A 24,466-nucleotide genomic window follows, 5' to 3' on the forward strand; every position below is an offset into this window, starting at 1 on the left:
TTTGTTCCTCCAGACAAGAAAGGGGGAGGTTTTTCAACGTGCTTACCCCCTTAGCGCCCTCCCCCCTCTTTTTGCGTGGTACTTTTTGCTGAAGCTGCAGATTTTAAGGCAGACTCTCCCCACACCCGCGTTCCTAATCCCCCCCCGTGTCATCGTTTCCATCTTCTCTGATAATTGTGGCAGTGACTTCATCTAGCACGATCAAGACTGTACACTCCTGTTCAGATAAAGTGGCACATACTTCAATTGTTCAGCTTTTTAAAATGTTCCACTTTATGTGAACAGGAGTGATCAACAAAAGCGCATGCTCTCTGAACATTTTAAAATTTCCCCTTTTGCAGCTTACGCGTAGGAACCAGTGTTTTACATCCAACTGCAGTGGCCTGTGGAATTTGCACCACACAGGATTAATTGAATTGTTTTATATTGCTTCGCGTTTTCGCTAATTGCGAAGATGAAGATGAGTGATATATGATGAAATTGATGAAGAAACACTCACAAAGAGCGCCCATGTCCATGCGATCGGGATTCGAACCTGGTGTCGTAGCGCGATGTGCTAACCACTTCGCCACACAGAGAAATCAAAATTTGCGCCCTGTTCCTTTGTTTGTGTCCCTACACTTTAGCAAGTCGCCATTCATCGTCATCGCCGAGATTAGCCTTCAGAGACAAAAAGCGACGTGAAATGATAAAAAGTCATTGTTAACAATATTAGGATAATATGAATTAGGATAGTAATTTTTGAGCGCCCACTTGTACTTGTAGAATTTCATTAATACATCACGGTTTTTTTTCAAAATTGCTAAAAGCATTACTTCTTGGATCAAGTAGCAGTAATAGAATTTAATAACTATTTAAAGAATTGATCAACTTATGAGTAGCTCCGGTAATTCACTACCTTGTATTCATACACTTTTCAGAAAAGTTTCTCGCTCGAAAAGTGTGTGACACAAATATAAAACAAGTTGGAGACAAAATCCTTAATGATGAAAATCGAAACATCAGAGTTGTTGAGAAGACTATATATATATATATATATATATATATATATATATATATATATATATATATATAATTGAATTTCTTACTGGAAATGTAATGGTTGAGTTTGAAGAAATAATCGAAAATCTTTAAAGACATAATCGAAATTTCAGATCAAATGAAGATTTGAGATATAAATGACTTTCTTTAAGGAACGTGCCTCAGTTTCAGAGTAAATAAAAGATTGGACACAATTGAATTTCTTGTTAGGAAATCCTTAGAGAAAATCGACAAATTTCTGTTTCTATTTATCTTATTTTTCTCTTATGTACTACGTTTCATAATTTCTTAGTTTTCTCTCTCTCTCTCTTCTGGTTTGTCTCTTTTCCTTCAATATTTCTCTTCTCAATTTTCTTTCTTACTTTTTCTCGCTCCCTGTTTAACTATCTCGGTCTTTCTTATCGTCCTCCATCTTCTCCTTTTCTATTTTTCTAACTCTCTCTCCACTCTGCTTCTTGATCACTTTCTCGGTTCCTGTCTCCCAATCATTATGCCTTTTCCAGCAAGACCGCTAGTACCCTAAACTGCTGTTCCCCCATCAACCTTTTCCCCCAGGGAGCTGAAGAAAGATGATTTTGTGCGCTGGGTGGTCATAGGAGGAGGAGAAAACTTAGCATTACGCTCATGGGAGTATTATTTTACTTGTTCTCTCTTGAATACACAACTTCCGATGGCGTAGAAAAATAAATGAACGGAAAGAGGACACGTTGAAGATTCGACTGGCAGATGGAAAAGTCGAAACTGACATGCTATTAGCCGTTACTTGAATTTGAAGTTGTTGCGTTTTTTTCTCCATTAGGAATATATGGGATTCTAAAAATTCTTATTCGTCATATTTTTCAAACATCGTATCTAGCTTAATGATCAACTTGAAAAAGGAGCTTCCACTTGCAACATTGGGAGAAATTCACTCTCTCTTGTACACCGTTTTCTCTAGTACCAGTGCCCATTCTGACGATATTGAAATAAATGCTCACCTGGTGCGGTAATCAAGGAGTCCCAGATCCTACGCCCGGTGGAGGACATATTGGTTTGGATCCTACTTAAAACCGTAGGTCCAGTCCCGCTTAGCCTTTCGGTGCATGAAGTGGGCTTACATCACAAACTCAAACTCTAAATGATATCTGGATATTTGGCTGGGCAGAAGACTATTTCAAGGTGAGCTAGTGCCTATCGTCGCCGTCAGGTGGAACAGCCACTCAGACGAACGTATCCCCGAAACTTGACCACTCTCCTGCGCTACTGGAGGCCTTCAGGAGCTGGAATAATTCATTTCTCCAGCGAAAGGGAGCAGCGCCTCTGTTGACGGGGACCACTTAACGCGACTGCATATCGCGCATTGCATCGAGTCGAGCGTTTTACTCATGGAAAGATGTCGTGTGATAGTGGTCCTGGAAGGGTCCGATATTGGGGGAATGCACCGTATCACGTACACACGCCTTCCTGCCCGTAACTACGTTAGCACGCAACAGGACGTAGGAATTACGACGTATGGGCCGAGGTAATGCGATATGGTCGTTGCGAAGTGTCGGATGTGAGACTAGTGGAGAAGTCAGGAAATGTGCAGACTCTTGAGTCGATTAACGAGCATGATTCATGATTCGAAATCTCTTAGGTCTACATGAAATTTCCACGTCTCACGTAAAGAATTTCAATTATCTATTCCACTTTTCTGCTGTGAAATTGCAACGTTTAAGAAATGTAATTATTTTTCTATTTTTCTCCCCTTTGTTCTGAAATTTCGACATTTTCCTTAAATAAAATCAATTACATATACAACATGCTTCTTATTTGTTTGAATTTGGACGATTTCCAATCTTCTTATAGTTTGAAATTTCGAAACTTTCTTTGTAGAAATTCAATATATATCTCCAATCTTCCTTATAGAAAGTCAGTTATATCTCCGATCTTCTTCAATTTTTTATGAAATTTCGACATATTCCTTAAAGAAAGAAAATTGTATCTACAATCTTCTTCAATTTGCTATGAAATTTTGACATCTTCCTTAAAGAAAGTCAGTTATAACTCGAATCTTCTTCAAAGTGCTGTGAAATTTCGACATCTTCCTTAAAAAATTTCAGTTATACGAGGGTGGTTCAGCATGCTCCGCCCCTGACATAGAAGGAACCCTCGTAGGAAAACCAAATCACTGTCACTTTTCAACATAGTCCCCTGCAACATTAACACACTTTTCCAATCGGCCTTCCAGTGCTTCAATCCCAGCAGAAAAAAATTATTTTGGTTGGTCCTGCAACCAAGCATTCGCAACATCCATAACCTCGGAATCACTGGCAAAATGTTTTCCACAAAGATGTTTCTTCATGTTCGGGAACAGGTGGAAGTCACTGGGGGCCAGATCTGGAGAATAAGGGGCATGAAGGACAATTTCGAACCCTGCTGCATGAATTACAGCCACCGCGACTTGGGAGGTGTGGCCGGGAGCATTGTCACAATGGAACAACACACCACGGGCCAACATTCCCTCGCGTTTCTCCTTGATGGCAGTACGTAATTCTTCAATTAGGGATGCAAAATAAACACCTGTGATTGTCTTTCCCTGTTGGAGATAATCTATCAAAAGGATCCCAGAACACAGATCACTTTGCCCTTTGATGGTTGAACCTTGAATTTCTTTGGGGGTGGAGAATGGGGGGGGGTGTTTCCATTGCATGCTTTGGCGTTTACTTTCGGGATCGAAGTGGTGAACCCACGTTTCATCCATTGTAACAAATCTCTTCAGAAACTTTGGCTTGTCAGCCTTTATTTTCCGCAACAGGTTCTGACTTGTCACACGACGTGTCCTCTTTTTGTTGACCGTCAGCATTCTCGGGACCCAATGTGCAGAGATTTTTTTCATTAACAAATGATGATGAATAATTGAATGCACACTGCCAGTTGAGATGCCACATGTGTCAGCTCTATGGCGGACAGTCACTCGCCGGTCTGCCAAAATCATGTCATGCACTTTTGTAATCATTTCTGGTGTGGTCACCGTTGCAGACGGGCCACCACCATGCTCATCTTCACAGGTCTGCCGACCACATTTAAATTCACGGCACCATCTCTTCAGTAGGTCATATGAAAGGCTAGAGTCTCCAAGAGTTCCCACCATATCTGCATGGATGTGTTTCCGTGTTAGATTTTTCTTGAGGAAATATTTTATCACTGCTCGGACCTCAGATTTTTCCATTGTTTCACATGTGGCCACACTTCTTACTGATCATCAGCGGGTAACAAAAAGATAAATTGTTGTAAATTCTTGAAACTTTGTGGATATTAGTCTAAAGAATGAACAATTTTACATATAAAATTACAGGTCTCTACTATCACTGGAAATAGGTCAGGGGCAGAGCATGCTGAACCACCCTCGTATCTCAATCTTTTTCAAAGTGCTGTGAAATGTCTACATCTTCCTTCAAGAAAGTCACCCATATCTCATCTCCAATCTTCATCAATTTGCTGTGAAATTTCGACATTTTCCTTAAAGAAAGTCACTTATATCTCCAATCTTCATCAATTTGCTGTGAAATTTCGACATCTTCCTTAAAGAAAGTCACTTACATCTCCAATCTTCATCAATTTGCTGTGAAATTTCGACATCTTCCTTAAAGAAAGTCACTTACATCTCCAATCTTCATCAATTTGATGTGAAATTTCGACATCTTCCTTAAAGAAAGTCAAATATATCGCCAATCTTCATCAATTTGCTCTGAAAGTTTGACATCATCCTTAAAGAAAGTCAATTCTATCTCCAATCTCTTTCAATTTGCTCTGAAATTTTGATTTCATCCTTAAAGAAACTAAAAAATGAAAATAGAGTAATTTCACGAAAAATATAAACATTGCTGAAAAATTTGAAAAGTCTCGATTCAGATATTAAAATTAAACTCATTTGAGGGTCAAAAATGTGTTTCTTTCGTCGCGTAATTATTTCCCTCCGAAATGAACCACAATAACAGAAATCAAATCAAATCTTGTTGTGGCAATACTGGTCCAACCATGATTCTTGTAATGAAGGGAGCATATGTTTGTTTCAGGGTGGTGGCATATTTCTTTTCCAAGTACCTCGTTTCAAAAGTAGTCTGGACTAGCTGCATAGACAAAAGTAGAGTTCTTGAAAAAACAGCAATGCTTGATAATTTTTTTCACTGTTATCGTTGATGTTGCAGGAGTTGGCAATACTGCTTAGAGGCTTCAGGGTTGTTGGAAGATGAGACGTTGAGTCTTGGATTGACGGAAGAGAAGAGGGATGGCTTGGAGGAGGAATTCGCAACGAGAGAGAGAGAGAGAGAGAGAGAGAGAGAGAGAGAGAGAGAGAGAGAGAGAGCGGCGAGAGTTGCTGACCATTGTGTTTCTGTTGTGCAAAGCAAGTGAGGAGGTAGGTGGAAGGGGGATTACATTTTTTTTTTCGGAGACAGCAGGCTTCATCTCCAATATTTTTTTTACCATCAGCTGATTCAGCAGGATTCCAACCAGCAACCTTTCCCTGTTGGACTCAGCTTTCGGGTTCTCCCGCGGTAGAAAGAGTCGGATTTCGTACGAGATTATGAACGGGGGATTCTCCGGGCGCCTGACGGTCCTCGAGGATTTCGGACGCTGCGCCAATCAAAACGATCTTTCTTCGAGATCTCTCCTTTTGAATTTTCTCCAAGGATGCTGCCGCCGGCGCTTTGTGGGTTTGAATCGAATCAACTTTATGATCGTCCGAGGGGGAGGTTCGTGTGAGGGGGTAGGATGAGGGGGGATGCTTTTGTCCTGCCTGGATTTCCACGTATCATTAATTCTGTTTCGGTAAGCTGTTTTCCTTCATTTAGCTGGATTGGGGGCCGACTTAAGAGAATTACTGGGTTCGGAGGACAATAAGCAGTCGTTGATAGAGAGAGAGAGAGTTTATACTTGTGTAAATCTAAGTGTCAAGTTACGCGAAAAACTGTAAAGTTGGTACAATCATCCTATATTTATGGTGATTTTGCGGATGTTAAGGCTAGTCGCGTCGACGAAATGATCTGGTATTGAATGACATTGATGAAACACTGACAATGTTTACAATTAAATAAATTACGTAAAATTTACAATATTTTATCGTTAAAAGCAAGGATGGATAAATCCGGCTAAAATTTTATTCAGATTTCAAATATGCGGATATCGCATATTCTGATATCCGAATTACCAGGATATCGGAATTATCCGTAATATTCGACACTGTTACAAAATGAACCAAAACAACCGAAGTGCATACTGAGTGTCAGCAATGCCAACAGTGGTCCTTGATATTCAGGAGCCAATGGACCCTCCCCGAGCACTTATGCACTTCCCTACACGACATGGCATGCTTCGCACCAGGTTGTCCGTGTATCCTGAGGAAAACCGTTCCATTCCTGTATGGCGGCCTCAGTGAGTTATGGGAGGATTTGTGGTGGGTTGGGACGATTGACGATAGCTGTCTTGGAGAGTGCCCGTGCATTTCCAATGCAGTTCAGGTCGGGTGAATAAGCTGGTCAAGACATGCAAAGGATTATGTGCTCCTGCAGGACAGGAGCAGAGAATCGTCGTCAGGAATACGTACGATATGTATCATGTTTTCAAAATATGCGACAATTTCTTTGAGTACTGTAATTGTAGTGTAATGCCCACATTACAATGTTTTGAACATCTTTTAATTGTCACAATTCTGAAACATCGGTATCGGTGGCAATCGATAAGAGTATCGATATCGGTTCAAAGTGGTATCGTCTCGGCCCTACTTTTTGAAAATGAATCGTTCATTACCTCATACCAACGCTATTTGGTCATTTCGGTGAATTCTGTTGTGCAAGCAACCCTTTTGCAACATCTGCAACTTTCGCCAATTCCAGGCTCGCGCTGTTGTTTGCCTGACTTCGGATCCGATCTTCTGGAAGAGACCTTTCGCAATGTCTTTTGTTTGCCCAACAGGGCATTCCTTTTGCCTTCCCAGAGCCGGGCAAATCCACGAGAGGGGAAGCGGGGGCATAACTCATTAAACAAAGTAAACGAAAGCTCGCTTCCCCCCATTTTTTCCGGAACAGAAAAAAAAAATACGCGAAACGTTTTTCGGAAGAAAGAAGCCGTGTTTAACGTTCGGGAATACAAACGGAAGATTACTAAGCCACCAGGGAGGGGCAACGTGGAGATTTCGACATTCTGGGAATAAGGCGCGGAAGACCCGTTTATCGCAACGATGTTTACCGCAAACAAAGGTGAACAGAAACAAACAATGCCTTTCTCGTTGTGTTTCCGTTTCAGTGGAGCGAAAATAAACACTGTTGTCTGCTGGGAGCTTCATAATGCTGATATGTCTTCGCTGCTACATTTATCTTGTGTTCTGTTCAATTACAGCACTTGTAATTAAAATCTGATGGACCGTGGCCTGGTTTAAATTCAACTCATGAACTATCATTCTTACGGTCAGTTGATGGTCGGACAACCCAAGAGCTCGTACTCTTTCCATATTGTACTTGATTTTCGTAGTTGAAGGTCTTCCAGCACGGGGTTCATTTTTAACAGATTAACGGCCCTCCGAAAATGCCTTGTACCACTTGAACACTTGTAACCTCGACAAAACATGCTCCCCATAGGTCTGTTTCATTTTTTCAAACAATTGCGTGGTATTTTCCCTAAGCTACACACAAAACAAAATTGCGCTCTTCTATTTCCGTGTCGCACGACGAACAAGCGCGTCACGAAAAACAACACTGGCAATAACGCATGGAGCATATTAGTGGTGACGTCACAGCAGACGACAGAGTACGATTTGAGTCCAAACGAAACGGCCACGTGTTTTTCTCCTATTCAAAGCGTTTGAATTTTCCATCAGAAGGGGTAGCTATAACATTTGTCACAGAAGTTAAACAAAATTGTGATGTGTATCGTACATCTATGTACAGATGAGATTTCGATGAATACGTCTACATACAACACACACTGCTGCTATGGATGATGGGAAACAAGCATCCTCGCGTGGCTGCAGCGGCTTCGTCCACATCACATCAAAATTTAGTTTCATGACTGCTGTCACAGTTTTAAAAGTTTCCTCCGCAATTGAAAACCCAACGTTAGCACTAGACCTCGGATTTCAGGTTTTTAACCTATTTTTTTCTTTTATAGGTATCTAAGAAGTAATAAGTTATGTCAGCGTTTCGTTAAAAAACGCAACAACTGATGAAGTTTTATATTGCCTGAAAGAACCTATTTTGCTTTTTAGAACCTATTTTAGGTTTATGCGCCTAAATCAAGCTTTTTTTAGGTTTTTATATATTTTTTAAGGTTTTGCAGGATTCTTACGTCACACAGAGGCATTTTCTTTGTTTGGTCACGAAAAAATTCAATGACGAACTTGTTTGGAACGTACTCTCTGTCGATTTCCCTTCCTCCAAGTCCATGGTGATTTTTAAAGCTCTAAACAAAGCAAAATGTCTGGTGCCACTGTTAGCTGTACAGTCCAAAGTGCAAACTTCTGATCTGTGTGGGCTTGCATTTCAGCATTGAAGTTGCACCACTGACTATGTTTTTGTTAAAAGATTATTTGAAGCATATAAGATGATCCTCACAGACAAAACTGCGGAGTTTGACTGTGGATAACATGGAAAAAGATTGTTGCCTAACTATACGGCGAAGAGTGGATTTTAATAGCAAATTTCCAATGGTAAGTTCTGCCATCGCCGTAGGGTTAGGCAACACACATAACGTTATGCAAGATAGTGAGTATTTCAGGATATAGGTGTCCCATTTTCATTGCCGGTGACTATACCTAATCAGTATTTTTCAGGAATTTTAAACTATTTTAAGTTTCTTTTTAACCTACTTCAGGATTTTTTCGAGCCTAACTTAAGATTTTTAGGACCTATTTTAGAGTTTTTCGAACCTATTTTAGGATTTTTAGAGCCTATTTTAGGAACCTAAAATCACACATTTTAGAACCTAAAAATCCTAGGTCTAGTTATCACATAAGGCAAAACCACGTGAGAAGATAGTTTGGACTCAAATCTTGCAACGTGACGTCACACTAATATCAATATGCTCCATTGGTACAGTGGGATCCACGAGTATCACCGTGCAAATTGTCCATAACCATGTTCGTGCATTTTATTTGACCCAATAAAAGCTTCAAGAATTAAAATAAAATTCAAAACAAGCTGTTGACATCTTCTGGATCAGCATACATAAAAATATACCGCTTAAAAAACACATAGGATGTAAGACAAAAATTAATGAAAATAGTCATGGACAATTTGGACGGTAATACTCATGGATCCCACTGTACTAGCGACTTACAACTTGTAGCAACGGCCAATGAGATGTTGATCTAGCCTTCACTTGACAGGTGAGCCCGAAGCAATGTCAGATGCGGTGCAGTGTTGCCAGTCGCAATACTTTATTGACAGACCTCGTACATACTTAAGCGGCAATAAAGAAGTTTCTTGGAACATTGTCTGAGCCACAGTAGGTTCCAAAAGTGGAATGCCACACGACCAGTTGGGCGTTTGAGGGCTAGACTCGCGTAGTGAGCTGGAGAAGTTTCGAAAAATAATATGACCCTCACCGGAATGGAGTTTGTCAACAACGTGGGAGGCGTTTACAGCGAGCATTGTTGCGAGAGAAACACGGGGACCCAGAACGTATTATTTAATCAGAGGGCAGCACAAACTATTATGGCCCAGAGGACCCCATTAGGAGCCGGATTCCAAGGCTCGTAATGCCCTGTCGCCGTCTTATCTGAACCGATAACAGAGAAGCGACAAAACAAGCGGAGACGGCGCTGAAACAATGCTTCCAAGAGCCCAGGGCTCGCTCTCCGTCGGGGTGGGGGATCCTTGGGGAGTCCACCGGCCCCCGTTATCGGGCCGCCGAAACTCCCGGAACAAAAGCAGGGGCCGCCCCCACCGTTTCGGTCGACATCTTTTGTTCGGAGACGCTGAAACTACGGGCAGTTGCGGAAGAGCTATGGCCGTTGCGTTGCGAAGGTCGACTGAATAACCGATTTTCACGGCAGGGTTGCCAGCTGCCGTGAAATGTTCGGACCGTGAGGGAAATTCAGGATAGAAAACTCAACCATCGATAATGAAAAAAAGGAGTGATGGGGAAATTTATTAAACAAATATAATACTGAAGTATAACAAATATATCAATTATGACCAAATTAGTCATAAAACACAATTTTGGAATTAATATTAAGACGGTTGAATATTTTTAGAATTCTCATGTAGACACAGGGTGAGCAACAGGGGTTTATCCAGGATTTTCCCTCTGGGGGTGTGTTTAGGGGGTTGTAAGGTTAAATTTAGGCAAAACTGACCCTTAGTGAAAATGTTTGGGAGTCTTGAGGAAATCTTGAGGGTAAAGGGTGGTGTTGGGTGAGTGTATGGGGATAAATCACTGGTGGGCAACAACGAGGCTTAGGACATCCACCTCCTTGAAAAAGAGATCACACCTCGTACACGACTCTGGTGAGCGATAGGTATCAGCATATCATTTGCTCCCAATCTGCTCCAAGAGCAGAAGATTGATAATCCGACACTGACTTTAAGTCAGTAATTTATCCACAAACGCCCCTAACACTCCCCAAATTTTTAACAACACGCCCTAAAATTTTTCACGAAAGTCTAATCTATGGTTATTTTGCCCATACATGTACCTTCACACTACCCCCCCAAAAAAAAAACGTTACAGCCACTGCACACCTCCATATTGAAAATTCAACATAAGACAAATATAACTATTAAGTCTAATTGACTTACATTAATAGAAAGCAAAAAACTATACATATACCTATTCCAATCCTACTATTTTGTAATTTATTGACATCTTTAACTAGTTAGTACAGGAATTGAATTAGTTGTTTACTTTATAAATATCTGATATATATAAAAGTAATAAATGTTTACCTTTATATATACATTAGGCAGTGGCGTATACTGAGTACAAGATTTGGGCTATCTCACTATGTCACGTGGTCCTAGGCTATGGATAAAAAAGTTTACCAACTCATAAGAAATGAGGTTGCTAACTCATAAGAAATCAGGTTGCCAACTCATACGAAATCAGGTTGCCAACTCATAAGAAATCAGGTTGCCAACTCATACGAAATCAGGTTGCCAACTCATAAGAAATCAGGTTGCCAACTCATACGAAATCAGGTTGCCAACTCATAAGAAATCTGGTTGTCAACTCATACGAAATCAGGTTGCCAACTCACAAGAAATCAGGTTGCCAACTCCAGAATCACAATCATCATTTCACTGATATGAATAATTTTATTTACAATTTCTGATCGATTTTTCCTCCTGTATTTTATTCTCTACACTTCAGGTTTCGCAGACAGCCTAGCCAGCCTAGAATATACGCTCCTGACATTAGGGTGGTCCAAATTATTATAGCAAGAACTGAAGTAGCTCAAAACTTTTCTCCAACTACCTTATTTTTGTCCTCTAGTACTGATTTACCGGTACATGTGTGTAAAATTTTAACTTCATTGATTCATACGAGGGAACAGTGAAAAGTTTTGAGCCTCACATGGAAGGAGTGATGCTAGGCAGTTGAAATTTTGGAGGATGAAAGGTGTGCGCTTTAGGACACTCTGTGCTAACTTTTATGAAATTCACTTGTTTTCTTCTATTTTTTGTCAGGTTGAAAATTAATGAAGTGTCAGAGAAGAGACTGGCCGACAGGGCCGTGATCCGGTACCTCTGTCGGAAAGGCCTCACTGCGCAGGCTGCTTTGGCCGAGTGTGGCTTCACTGCTCTTTCCCATCCACCTCATTCCTCCGACCTGTCCCCGTCAGATTTTCCTCTTTTCCCTGCTATGAAGAATTCACTTCGAGGACTTCACTTCCACAAGGACGAAGGCGGTCATTCAGAGGTGTGAGACTCAGGACAAATCATTCTACCAGATGACTGTAAAACAAATTGCAGTAGAGAATGCATAAGTACATTGATCTGGGGGTGATTATAGAGATAATGTAATTATGTAAAGAAATCATAATGAGAAACTGTAGCTCAAACACCCCATTCACTGTGAGGCTCATAACTTTTCTCTCCCCCCTCGTATTTGGGGTTTGCCCCATTATACATATTCTTCTTTCCTTTCAGGATAGATTTCAAATTGCAGTAATTCAAAACATTTTCCACATAAGATATTTTGGCCTCTAGTGCCGACTTACCCGTGTGTGAAGTTTTAAATTAATTTATGAATTGTTGGAGCTCACACTATTATAAACATATTTCTATTTTTAGGATCCATTATGTCATCGTCTATTGTGATATCTTCGCCCGCTAAATGCATTCGATGTTCAGAATGTTGAAGGAAGAGGTGGTAAATTATTTGCAACATGCTCTTAATGATGTCCAGCAACCAAGAGATGAATATAATGGAATTCTGCTTCTCTATATTTTGTTTCTTGGAAGAAGAAGTGGAAATGAGGCATTTCGAGCTCCTGGTGCAGATCACCATGCTCTGTGAATGGTCAAAGGTATCTATGTGTTGATGATATTTTTATTTCGGCATTCATTGCAGTTTGACCAAGATAAATCAGGAAAAGAACTGAAAGCTTTGTCCGTGAGCTTGATCTACATCAAACAGTGGAGAGAAGCTTCTCTTGAAGTTCGGAATCTAGGACAATTGCGATGGAGGACAATTGCGATGAAGCCAAAATCACGGACAATTGCGATGATTTTGACTGGGAAGATCATTATACAAATTAATGGTAGGACATTGCCCACAGTCTAATCTAACCTAACCTGCATCCCCGATGGCGTAGTGGTATCTTCGTCACCTTGTAATCAAGGATCCCGGGTTCGATACCCGGTGGAGGCTGGTAGTGGTTCGGATCCCACTTTAAACTGTAGGTCCAGTCCCGATTAGCCTTACTGTGCGTAAAGTGGACTTAAAACACCAACTCAACCTAACCTAACCTAACTTAAAAGTGGTTGTAATGCAAGTAGCTACGTTTACAAGCTACCTTGCCAGTCTTAAGCCTGGAGGAATCAATGTTCTATTCGAAAATATCAATAATTCACATAATTCTCTTGTAAGAGGTATTGTACTGGCTGTTAAGTCACCCTTCAATTTGATAGAAGATTAAAAATGTCATCGCAATTGTCCACCCGCCCTTTCACTTCTGTGTTCATCACAATTGACCGTCATATCGCAATTGTCCGCCATCGCAATTGTCCGGCTACCGAAGTTCGATGGCTGAATGATATCCCATTTCTGACTTACACGAAGGGGAGTGTGCCTACCAACACTTACGGAGCATTTTGCAGATTATCTTTGGTTCCTTTCGGAACATCTGGTTCCTCTTGCCTTTTTTTGGATGATCGGGTGACACGGAAACAAAGGAGAAAATGTCAGAATTTACAACGTCCAAGATATTACATCACAGCTCAACGTCTGCAAATCACAGATGAAGTTGCCAAATTTAGTTAGCGAAACTTGTGGCATAAAGAACCTCTTTATTCTTTGATATATTTATGGAGGAAACTAAAACAAAATCTGAAACCTTTCTGCAAAAAACATCCAAAGGAATTGAATCCCAATTTCAATTAATTGTACCACAGGATCTCACAAGTGAGTGAATGACACAGCAGAACGAGGCATCGACCTAATCCGAAAATGTAATGAAACTCTGATAATAGATGAACTGATTGATTGATTTGGTGTTTTAAGTCCACTTTATGCACAGTAAGGCTAATCGGGACAGGACCTACAGTTTAAAGTTGGATCAGAACCAGTATGTGCCTCCACCGGAAATCGAACCCGTGATAATAGATGAAGAAAAGAAACAGTTCTTCTTCATAAAGTAACAAATCACAAAAACAAGTTTCCAATTCCAACAAAAGCAAATTTAATGTCGTAGGTTTCTAAATGTACAGCTTTTAAATAACAGATACATGCAAGTTAATTAGATAAAATGTGTAAATTGTGGCGAACCCCTAAATATTGTTTGTTTGAAGTAAAATTTGGAGCGTTCTTTAGTTACATGTCAAGGAATAAAAATATCCTTCTGGAGAATGGAAACTCGTATATCTGGATTTGTGGACCACCCTAATATATATACAGTATTGGCCAAATTATTGGACTCATTAGTTGAAAAAATGAAACAGATAAATTCACTTTGTGGAGAGAAATTTGACAGATTTAATGTTTTGTGATGCACACTGCATCGTATCGTACCCAAGGTATTGGGTAAGAAGTATAAAGTCTTAGCATAGCAGGAAGCAGTGAAAGGAATGCAGAATAAGCAATTAGGCAAACGTTAGGTGAGTGACTTGGGAGACGGGTATGGAATGAGTGTTGGAATTGTCAGGGGATGTGATCAGTTGGCGAGAATACGAGAGAGAGTAAGGTCTGCGGATTGTGAGAGAGAAGCAAAGTGGAGAACGATTATTGGACGATGGTTTATGATTGAATGGATGTCTGACAGGAAGGTCAGACAAGTGACATTTGAGAGGACAAGTATAGGAATAATCTTCATCTATTTGTAAGGCAAGTAATATCCTTTTCTTAACCAATCCATTTCGGTTCAGTCATGGAGAGTATAAAACCCATATCTAACCTAAGTTAATTTCTATCGCCATTCCTTTAAATGTAAACTCTTGCATTTATCACATTTAGGCCAAGCGAGTGATAACCATCTGAAATATGAATGAGGAATAGCTACATCACCCAATACAATCTAGAGGTTCTTGGTTCGATCCCAAACGCAGCATGGGAGTTGCGTTACGGCATTATTATACACACTGCAAGTACTGTCAGTACTTCGAGTGACCATCTTTGGCTCTCTTTGAGCACATTTTAATCACTGCTTCTGTACAATTACTTTGTCACTCTTATTTCTAAACTTCAAACCACGTGATATATGAAATTACATGTTGCTTCGAAGATACAAATAAACGAAACACCCTTACAACAACCAGAATTAATATTATTTCCTTTCTTATAACCAAAAAAATAGCATAAATAACACGGTAAACAATGTATGTATTGTTCCAGGCATTTTTGCGAAAATGCAAAGACTCGTGCTGCCATCTACTCTTGGGACACAGTAAAAGAAAGGATTGTGGGAGACAAGATTATATCGAAGCAGACAAACAGTTTAATCCTATAAAAAGTTATAACAATCATCAAATATACAGTAAAACCTGTCTATCCCGGAACATTAATGGTTCCGAGCAAAATCTTCCGTCTTAACAGTTTTCCTTCTTATACAGGGTTGACTTTAAATACAGTATAGAGCGCTGCAGGAAATAATGGAAAGGCAGATTTACATTTCGCATTACTTATAATGTAGAGTACTAATGCATGTACGTACATGAATAAAAATGCGATACATTCATCAATTTCATCATATCATCACTCATCCCCATCTTCGCAAATTAGCCAAAAGTGGCACAAAAAGCAAAGTAAAATGGACACTCACAAACATCCATGCCCATGCCAGGATTCGAACCCGGGACCCCTGGCGTCGTAGCGCGATGTACATAGAGGGAAAAAGAAAGATTGAAAGATGGAATAAGAGAGGTGAAGAAAGATTGAGATAAAAGTGAAGAAAAAAGAAAAAAACAAAGAGAGATAACAAGAAAAATAGAAAGATGACGAAAGAACAGAGGAGAAATAGACGAAGAAAGGTGGAGAAAGAGGGTAAGAGATGAAAGAAAGAAACGGAATCGTAACAGCTACATTATTGTATTGTTTTCTTGCGAGCGAAGAAATTTCCGTCTTACTGACAATAAAAACATCTCGTTGGTCTTTAAATGGTGTTCTGTTTCCGCCTAAGCAGGTCATTTTCAGGTATAAAATCGGTCCGTTCTGGGGACCTTTTTTTTTTCCGTATTTACATGTTTCCTTCTTATAGAGGTTCCGGGATATGCAGTTTTTACTGTAATTCATATATGTATGGGTGTGTGTAAATTAAAGCCTTCCCCCCCCCCCCAAATCTCAGTGATTTCGCACGCTGCTTCAGTTGTTTTTTACCAGTACCGATAGACCGACCACATAGCAGAACTGAAGATAAAAACTTTTCACCTTTTGGCGCCTCGATTCGTGGGTTTCTTAGGCAAAAAGCAGGGACGCGAAGTTAAGAGCTCGAAGTAAAAAATGCAAAGGGGCAGGAACCCATCCTTGATGCTCCGAGCACCATCTGTCAACTTGACACCGACGTCAGAGGTCTCTGCATACGCTCCAGGAGGAAGAAGATGCGAAGAAGAGAGTGGAAGAGGGGGAGGGAGGGATCCGGAGAAACCGCTGCAATTTGTTCCCTCGCGGACACGTGACAAGCCATGTTCTACGATTGTTTTTTTTTTGTTTTATTCTTTTTCCGCAACGTGTCGCTTCTTGTCTCCGGATTCGAGGAAGAACGCTGGCCACGCAAAGTGAGGAATTTCCCTCGGAGAGAAAAAAAAAATCACTGGGTGTACAAAAATTCCCTTCCAGTAGGAAATGTCACCTCAATATATTAATAATTCACTTCATCGTGCGAAAAAAATTCCCTCGCCGTAAGAAAGAGGTTATTAATAAATTCGTTCGTGTGCAAAAAATTCCCTCAGTCGGTGAAATTAACCTCTACCTTTGAAAATTTGCACAAGACCAGAAAGTCTCTCTGAGCAGGTAAATGTTTGAGTCTGACAGACACGACAACGTTTGCTGAAGGCATTTTTTGTGCGAAATGAATGAATTTATCTTTTATTTTGCAATTGTCTAATTTGATACTACTCTCATTGCATTTAGAGCTGATGAAGGATGAAGAGTTGAAGTTGAAGAAAGGATACTCACAACTCATGTTCAGGGGGGTATCAAACTTCACGGGGGGATGTCATTGGCATCGAATTATAATACTAATAAAAACAATACTCATAATTTAAAAATGTCTCTTACCTCTGATAACTACATTAAATGTAGAAGTCTACATAAGTTTATCAACATCATCGAAGAGCAAATTGTTGATAGAAAAACCGTTAAAATACTTCAGGACGTTAAAATTCGTTACAACAATAGAGTCTCACATTAAACCAGCCCTGCCCATTGTTGAGTTTCAATGAGAGGGTATTTTATAGTTAGGAGTTATCAGAGCGGACAATATTTAAGTTTCGTCCATTATTTTGACTTTTAATTATGTACAACACGGAATCAGTGCTCATTTCTAAGAAAAAACCAGAAAGAGTACGTTCTACGTGAAATTATGGTGAATGAAAGAAAGCCAAATTAAAAATGGTTGCAAAATTTCTTAGCTATATTATCCTAATGCTCTTCTAGGTAATGACATTTTTGGGCGCTTTTCTATTTCCGGAGGGGATTGCCCCCTGGCCACCGCCCTGAATTCATCACTGAAGGGCAGGACTCGAACCTGAGATTTAATCACGAAAGGGAAAATTTATGAAAAAGGGGAACTTTTTATTACGAGAGGGAAAGTTTAATTTGAACATGGGAAATTTGTTAAAAATTTGAATTCATATTATGAGAAGGTTACTAGGAAAAGGTTAATTTTACTTGGAAAATGGGAAATTCTCACCCTCAGCGAGGGAATTTCTGGGAATCGGAGCCACCATCAGTGCATCTCGTATCAAGAGTTCCTCTGCCGGAAGCTGGAGTGGTCCGAGATCTCCTCTTGGCCGAGGGTTGTCACGGTGACTAATGACTTCTGAAAAGGGGTTGCTCCCCTCTTCGTCAGAGGCCCCTGGTGGCGGGAAGAGAGACTCGGCCGTGTCTGTGGGAGTTGTAATGATCTCAGAGAGCATATTAACCCCCATTTCTTTTGGGGTTCTCATCACCAAGAGCTGGAAAAAGAAGTGACTTGTAAACTGTTCGTATCTAAGGAACTACCACAGCTAGAAACTTTGAAAGTGTACACTGCTGTTCGTGAAAATTGCAACACCAAGAAGGAAACGTATGATTGAAATGAACTTTATACCACAGATTAGGTACATGCCAATACACAAATGATTAGAGTTACAGACCTGTATCTGATCTCTGACATTGAGAATTCAGTATGGTGTGAAGTCCCCATGTGCTGCAAACAGAGCCTCTACACGTCGTGGCATGGAATCAAGGAGGGCCTGGATATGTTCCTGGGGAATCTCCCTCCACGCGGTTTGTATGCGAGTCCACAAAGCATCAACAATGGTTGCGGGAGGGCCATGACGAACAAGTTGCCGACCAACCATATCCCGGACATGTTCGATGGGCGACATGTCAGGCGAACGTGCAGGCCAGTGAAGCAGTGGTAACTGTCGTTCTTCGAAGACGGCTTGCACATTCCTCGCCACATGTTGCCGGGCATTGACCTGCTGAAATATGGCATGTGGAGTTCCCTGAAGGAGGGGCAGTGCCTCGGGCTCTAAAACCTCCCTGACGTAGCGGTTGCTGTTCAGATTGCCTTCAATACGTAGGAGGGGAGATGGCATGTTGTGTCCAATGGCGCCCCAAACCATCACACTTGGCGTTTGTCCGCTATGCCACTCAACAATGCAGGTTGCCAGATTGCGTTCACCACGGTAGCGTCTAACACCTATGCGGCCATCACTGTAGGACAAGTTTAAGCGGGATTCGTCCGAAAACACTACAGTTTGCTACTTAGCATGCCAGAGACGGCATTCACGTGCCCATTGCAGTCTGAGGCGTTTGTGGTTTCTGGACAATGGAAGCCGACGCAATGGCATGCGTGCCACCTGCCCAACCCGCGGCAGACATCGTCGTACCGTCGACGCAGACAGGTCCACAACCGTTGTAGTGCTCCAGCGTCCAGCCATCACTGTGGACGAAGCTGTACGGTGCGTTACAGCCATGCGGACAAGATGGCGGTCATCCCGTGCTGTGGTCACATTGCGTGGTCCAGTACCTGCTCGTCGCTGTGTACGACCCTCTTCTATCCACACGCATCACTGTCGTAGCAGCATACCCTGTACGAGCCGAAATGTCACAAGTATGACAAACCCGCTTCCAGGAGACCGCTCATTCTGCCCCGTTCGAACACACTCACATGCTGATATTGCACCCTTTGACGTCGACGAGGCATACCAGCACTTGCTTTCACGTTTCCACTTCGTTTGACTGCTCTTCACTGACTGAGCTTGGCGTAACACTGATCTTTCCGGTCACACAAGAGAGGGCGCTGCTGGGCCTACGTGCATGCCATCTCTCTGCAATCCTAATCACTTATTGCTGGTACACTGTTCTACACATCCTCCGAATTTGGATTCATTTGGGCCATTATTTCTGGGTGTTGCAATTTTCACAAACAGCAGTGTATAAACAAGGTACGGACGTACAGCGAGGAGACTTGGTATATGTTTAATCCTTCGTCTCGTGAGTGCAGAAGTATGTTCCGTTCTCGGTATAGTCTCGATAATGAAATACCTCTACTATTATGGACTGTCACGATCAAGACATACCGACGTCATTCTGTGTCCCGAAATGTACCTAGCCACCTGCATATTCTCAGCCTGATATTGACATTTTTTTTACACTTGCCTGGCCTCCCCTTTGGCATAGTGGTAATGTTGCCAAATTGTAATCAAGGTGTCCCTTGTTCGATACGCGGTGGAAGAACATAGTGATTCGAATCCCACACTAAACTATAGGCCCAGTCCCGATTAGCCTATCTGTGTATAAAGTGTACTTAAAACAAAAAAAAAAAAACTCTTTATACTTGCCAAGTACTGGTAATTGAACATTACTATTTTCGTGCAAATTGTGGTGTTCTAGAGGTTTTTATAGTACCGGTATATTTACTATTATTGTTATTATTATTACAAAATGATTTTAATGGATTTAAAGTGAGGGAATTGCTACTGGCCTAGCAAGTCCGTGAAAACGACAAGTACAGGGTGGCCCCAAAAAGATTGAATTTGATAACAACACTTCGGTTAAAGTTTCGGGGCCACCAGGCCTAGAAAGAGGCTGTGGAATCCAATATGAGAACACTTCCGAGGCTACATGGCTAGACTCGACCTCTGCAGTGAAAACATATGGAGGTGGGGGTTGGATATAGGGCCCCGTAGGTAATTTGTGAAGGTGACGTGAAAAGCACCACGCTCCGGCCGCCTCCAGTGTCTCCCCCATTTATGAGAGGCTGTGTGAACCCTATAACCTCTCCCTTCAGGGACGTGGTGGAAAAGATCCAACTTACTCCGGGAATCGAACCCGAGCCCCTCGAGTGGCAGCCAGGCACCCCACCGCATCCACCACCGCGGCTCTGTCACAACAACTGAAACAAGCACTGAATCCACACACAGCAAAAATTTAAATCGTCTACTTCATACAGTTTCCCTGAATCTCCGCTATTCCCAAGTCTTCTCGCGCAACCACCCCCCCCCCCCTGAAACTTCAATCCTTCCATTATTTCAGCAGCGGAAGAAGAGAACTCATTCTCTCCGCTGTTCCACACACACACACACACATTCTCCAGCACACTTTAAACACGCGAGAGAGCAAATATTTGCAAAGCGAATCTCACTTTAGCAAACATTACTTTGCAGTCTCCCCTCTGCGGATTTTTCCTTCGTTTCATTTCCAGGGCATCTCCTCTGTATTATCTTTCAACAGTAACTACTGCAAGATCCACTCGGCTGTATAACTGCAGCTATGGACTTTCAAGCGTTCACAAAGAGACACAAAGCCTGCTGGTAGATCGCTGTTACTCCGTAAAGTAGATCGCATCCTCACATAAGCTCGTTAGCTTCATAACCATGTTTCACATGCAGTTCTGTAAATGAATACTTTTGGAAAAACTCTTCCTTACAGCCACATCTGTGTTCTTGGAAATTAAGAGCGTCCACTGAAGGAGAGGCGTGGCGAAGCGGCAGAAACTCGTTTGATGCGATTTTTTCTTCAGGTAAGGAAGCTTCTGGACCTTTAGAGGTGAAAAACTTCCCTTTGCGTGTGTTATTCTGCTTATTTCAGGACTCATCAGGCGAAAGTTTATCATTTTTGGGACATACAAAAGTTAATGTATAAGATCTGGAAATTCAAATATTGTCGATCCTTTATTTCGACTCTTTTGATGTTACATCATATCCAGTATATGTTTCATCAACGTTACCTCTTTCCGAACCTATATGGTGCTTCCCGAGAGCGAAATATTTTCCCTCTCATCTTTCAGTGTGTGGAGCAGACCTCGGGAGTTAGGGATTTTCCTCCCATCTTTCGCAGTGATCCAGCAGGACCCGAAAGCGTAAAATTTCCTCCTCATCTTTCACAGTGTTCAAACAAACCCCGAAAGAGAAGAATTTTATTCCAATCTTTTGCAGTGGTCGAACAAACTCCGAATGAGAAAAATTTTCCTTCCAATCTTTTGGATTGATGGAACAAACCGCGGAAGTTAAAAATTTCCTTCCAATCTTTCGCAGGGGCCGAGCAGACCCAAGAAGTTGAGAATTTTCCTCCCATCTTTTGGCAGCGGTCGAGTAGACCCCGGAAGCGAAGAATTTCCTCACCATCTTTCCCAGTGGTCGAGGAAATCCCGTAAGAGAAGAATTTTCTTCCAATCTTTTGCAGTGGTTGAACAAACCCCGAGAGAGAGAAGAATGTACTTCTGATATCTCGCATCGAACAAACCCCGGAAACTAAGAATTTCCATCCTTCTTTCGCAGCGGTCGGGTAGATCCCCAAAGTGAAGAAATTACGTACAATATTTCCCAGCGGTTGAGGAAATCCCGGAGGAGGATAATTTCCTTCCAATGTCTCGCAGTGCTCGAACAAACCTTGAAAGAGAAGAATTTCCTTCCAATCTTTCACAGCGGTCGAACAAACGTCGAAAGAGAAGAATTTCCTTCCAATCTTTCACAGCGGTCGAACAAACCTCGACAGAGAAGAATTCCCTTCCAATCTTTCACAGCGGTCGAACAAACCTCGAAAGAGAAGAATTTCCTTCCAATCTTTCACAGCGGTCGAACAAACCTCGAAAGAGAAGAATTTCCTTCCAATCTTTCACAGCGGTCGAACAAACCTCGAAAGAGAAGAATTTCCTTCCAATCTTTCACAGCGGTCGAACAAACCTCGAAAGAGAAGAATTTCCTTCCAATCTTTCACAGCGGTCGAACAAACCTCGAAAGAGAAGAATTTCCTTCCAATCTTTCACAGCGGTCGAACAAACCTCGAAAGAGAAGAATTTCCTTCCAATCTTTCACAGCGGTCGAACAAACCTCGAAAGAGAAGAATTTCCTTCCAATCTTTCACAGCGGTCGAACAAACCTCGAAAGAGAAGAATTTCCTTCCAATCTTTCACAGCGGTCGAACAAACCTCGAAAGAGAAGAATTTCCTTCCAATCTTTCACAGCGGTCGAACAAACCTCGAAAGAGAAGAATTTCGCAGCGAACGTGCGCCCCTCGGAGACAAGAATTTCGCTTCGCTTCGCTCCATCGCGCCTCAGCTCTAGTGGGCACCCAACATCATAACCGTTCTTCTGGAAAAACTTCTTCCTTGCCTTTGCTTCCAATTTCATCAGTTCTACTCTTCCCTACAACAATGTCTGCGTTCACGCGCCGTGTGAAAAGTCCCTCATCCATCAACCGGGAGCACGAGAGAAGGAGGAGGCATCCCAACGCAAAAACAGAACTCTGCATGTTTGCGATAGAGTCCCGGACGCCAATTTAATAGAAAACCGCTTACGCAAGCGTCCGAATCAATTTAGATCATCGGCAGCTGCTGACGTGCGGTCGGACGGGCTTCCGGTGGGATTCGAACAGGATTTGTCCAGTAATTAGATTGTTAATCGGGGGAAAGCAGATGCTCAAAATCGGGCGGCAACCCTTCAATTCCCCTTTCATTCGGTTTCCGGCGCCAGCCCGCAGAGGGATTTGTTTCAGCGAAATGACAATCGCTTCTCCAGGCCAGGGGGGGGGACGATGTATCTGTTCTCGTAGTACAAAAAGCTGTAAACCAACATCTCCGTGAAGCGGACAATATCGCGCAACTGCCCGTGAAAAAAGGGGACAGGAGGCATTCAGAGGGAGGCAGCATAAGTACCTCAATAACCACTCCTGATTGGGTAGGCATGAGGTATAGAAGAAGATGGGTGTAGAATAGATAGGCTTCAAACAAATAGTACACACACGCATGCATATGTACGGTATTCAGGTGAAGTGGATCAATACAACCGAGGCTCACTAAAACGGAAAGTTAGTGCGGAAGGTCTCTCGTATGAAACATTTAACTTTGATTTTATAATAATAATAATGAATAAAAAATGAATCAAGTTTCCAAATGGAAGCACACAATGTGTGCTTTTATGGATAGTGTGAACGAGATAAATGATTTGTTTACTGAAAGAAAATTATTCCAACCAGTGGCGGCAATTATGGGGGAGTGGGGGCAATTGCCCCCCTCTTTGTCACTTTTCCCCCCCAGACTATGCTAAACCTTATATACGAAGAGAAAGTAAACTGTCCTTGCCCCCTCCAGTTCTCGCACCTTGTCCCTCCCCCAGTTCTGGAACTCAAACGCCGCCACTGCTTTCCATCCGTGGGTTCTTGCTTGAGTTTATTTTCAAGTCCACTGTATGCACAGAAAGACTAATCGGGAGTGTACCTACAGTTTAAAGTGGGATCCAAACCACTATATGCCTCCACCGGGAATCGTACCCGGGGCCCCTTGATTACAAGGCGACGACGCTACCACTGCGCCATCGGGGAAGCCCTGTTTTGATGCCTGAAAATCAGAAAACTGTTTTCAAAACAGGAAAAAATTCTTGAATAAAAAAAAGGGCTTCAATACAAAAAAAGTATTCAAAACAAAAACACCGAGAAATGGTTTTATGAAATTTCGTAAAAAAAAATTTTAAAAATAAATAAATAAATAAATTAAGACCTTGTGAAAAACTTATCTGGACAGCACTAGCATCTGCCTCCACGGTCCTGCGCTTCAGACAGGATGGACATCCACAAGGTGTTGGCAGTACGAAGGGGCAATTATGAACCGGTACTGGGGAGAGAGGACCGGTTCATCAAGGGGCAGGACCCGGTTTCCCGCCTCCGGAACATTCCGCTTCAACGACGAAGCTTCCTCCCCGGAATCTGCACTCGGAAGATATGACCAATCGGACCGCCCAAGCGCCGGCAGAATCCGTGAATCTAATCGGCGAGAGAGGACCGTGTAATTTCATGCTTGTCTGCCCCCCTGATGCGGACATGGCGGCTGCGAAATTGCAGAGATCAGTTACGAATCATGGAGAAAGTATTTGACTTGTTCAGACACTTTGCTCTCCCCGAAGCGAGAGCGGGAACAAAGTGTGGGAGGAGTTTTAGCAATGATTCCACAGGGGCGGACTCTTAACCACGGACATTGAAATTGTGGTTTGGTGCTAATGGTTATAGATCGCTTTGCCCGGATCAATTCTTTCGTATCAAGTCGAGGACAATAGAACCACCAAAGCGAAAAGCGCCTCAGAAGCGCGATATTCTCGCGTGAATGAGAGTC

This window comes from Lepisma saccharinum, chromosome 7 (genome assembly GCF_977018435.1).
Source record: "Lepisma saccharinum chromosome 7, izLepSacc3.1, whole genome shotgun sequence".
Lineage (NCBI taxonomy): Eukaryota > Metazoa > Arthropoda > Insecta > Zygentoma > Lepismatidae > Lepisma > Lepisma saccharinum.